At 36.2% G+C, this 2500-nt stretch overlaps 1 protein-coding gene across 1 annotated transcript in view; it reads right to left on the bottom strand.

The window, feature by feature from the left end:
* LOC138013243 (putative ribosomal protein S6 kinase alpha-1) overlaps window positions 1–2500 on the bottom strand; it is a 9680-nt gene that overhangs the window by 1816 nt on the left and 5364 nt on the right. The window lies entirely within an intron of this gene.

Below are 2500 nucleotides of genomic sequence, written 5' to 3' on the forward strand. Positions count from 1 at the left end.
AAGCATAGTAGGGCGAGAAGAGCCCCTGGGGACAAGCTCTTACCAGACCAGTTCCAAACAGCAGGGGTCGTTTCGTGTCTTCTTACACGGAAATCACTTGATCGCCATACTCGCCTGGTTCGTTTGGCAAGGTTTTGCTCGAGGAGGAAAGTCTCAATCACAGCGCAAAATGTACTGGAAATCGTTCGGAATATCGGCGGAAAAATACGGCGCTGAACGTTTCGCAGGTATTGTTACAGTAGCGTATTTCCAAGTGTGCGGGATTTGTTAAAGATGTCCTCCCCGATTCACCCAAAGTAGCAGTCATTAATTTTGATCTGACAATTATTTTTATTCTGCCCCCTTTTCCTGGTCGAGGTATTTCTAGATTTCTTACATGAATTGCGGTGTCAGAAACTTTGCTAATCTCGAGAGCAAACGTTTGCTTCTGAATGCTGCCAAAGTAACAGCTGATGTGTTCTTTCATAATTAATTGCAAAGGGCAAACCCAGGCTGTACAAAGGTGCTGGCAATTCCTTTGAGATAATTTTACTTGGAAAATAGACAATAATCTGAATGTGAAAAAAGATTAAAGACATTTGCAAAGAACATAGGAAACAGATTATGAATATTTTATGAGCACCGTAAGTTGGGTTGTCATTAATGTTTTAAAGCAACATTAATTTTGCTCTAAGGAAATTATTGTTTGCTATTTCATATTTCACACAAAAGTGTGCTGTGTGTTAGACATTAATAACAACAACAGAGTCCTGAGGTTTCTAAAACAATACTTAAAGAAATCTTCTCCAATAGCAAAACGAGTTTGGATCCAGGTAGTACACAATATTCTGAGTTGTACCTCTGTAAATATAAAATCTTAACCTTGATATTTCTCTTTACAGCAAAGATCCCAAAAATGTGACAAATTTTAATAATTAATTCACATTTTTTCAATATTTTTTATTGATTTATCAGCTTTATTGGACACATCAGAAAAAGTAGCGCAATATTTCAGTTTAGGGAAACAAAATAGAACTGCAAAAAATGAACCATTATCTGATTTGATGTACTATTTTCATATTTCCCACAGAAAGAAGGAAACAGCATACTCTTTCAGTTTCTATAGTACAAGTATGTACCTGGACACAGTTGAACAACAACAATAATAATAATTATTATTGTTGTTCAACTGTATCCAGCTGCTTGGGTTTTGAAATCAGCATAAATGTTATACTCAGGCAAATTGGCAAAATGGTCACAAAGAGACAAATCTTTGAAGAGGTAAAAGAGCACTCTACAGAATGACAGAAATGTGGTCACAGATAAAAAGATGAATTATTTTCTCATTTTAAGGAAGTTCAAAAGGATTTTCCACCGTTAATAGTCGGCGTGTCCAATGGAAAAAGATTACTCCAATCCTTACAAAAAGGCTACAGCTTCATAACTGGGTAATACTATTGTGAGGCAATCTTTAAAGTGTGTTTGCTGGGTCCCAACTGCTGCTATGTATGGTACAGTGCTATTCAAAGACCATCTAAAACTTGGTGTTTGAAAAGTATCTTGAAAACCAATTCAGTAAGCAGTATTTTGCTTTTTAGATTTTGAAACCATATCATAATTCTCTTAACTGAAGTAGAATTTGAAATATTTATGAAAAAGCTGAAAGATGAAAAAAATTCCACTGGATATTTTTTTGAAAATTCACTTTAAAAATGCAAAATAATGCTTCTCACTTGTTTCCAAACAAATCAGGGAAGGACACTGGACGAACTTTTGAGATAAACTCTATTTCTGGTTGTATTAATTTTGATTCATTATCCTCTGGAGCAGCTCAGGTGGCACGTGTGGCATTAAGCCGGAGCACTCGGCTGAACACCTGTTCTGAGCCTCCTTAAAGGATAAGGATATGGCATCTTTTGTAATATGTTACCGGTGAACTAAGTAATTTGCAATAAACTTGAAACTTACGGATATGCCATCACAACGATGGCAAATTTTATTTACTAGTGCACTGTCAGTATAATAAAACAGGTGTTTCTACATCGACATACAGTGTGTGTATGTATACATAATTATTGGAAATTAAATGTGCATGCCTTGACAGATTTTCCTTTGCTTGATTTTGGTGTTTGGGTGCTTTCCTTATGGTGATTTTTTAACTCACTAGGACAAGACAACACCGAGGATGGTGGAATTGGCTTAATTGGTACATTTTCAAAGGGAATTCTAAAGCCTTTTTCCTTTTTCCTTGTGACAAGCAGTTTGTGCATCCCCTTGCCTCGATATCAAAGGAGAAACGGGATGTGTCCTTTTCAACAAGTGCTTTGCTGAAATGGCAAATGACGAATTTTTTTCAAGATTGATTCCACCCATTTGTGACAAGTGTCGCACATTGCACGAGAAAGACCATCATCTACCTCAGCAGCCTGGACTGTAAGTTTGGTTGAAAACTTCTTCAAGTATTCTCAAAAATTCACCATAAAGGTTTCGCTTTTCTGTTTGTTAAAAAAACGTAAGAACG

The sequence above is a fragment of the Montipora foliosa genome, chromosome 1 (assembly GCF_036669935.1).
Source record: "Montipora foliosa isolate CH-2021 chromosome 1, ASM3666993v2, whole genome shotgun sequence".
Taxonomy (NCBI): domain Eukaryota; kingdom Metazoa; phylum Cnidaria; class Anthozoa; order Scleractinia; family Acroporidae; genus Montipora; species Montipora foliosa.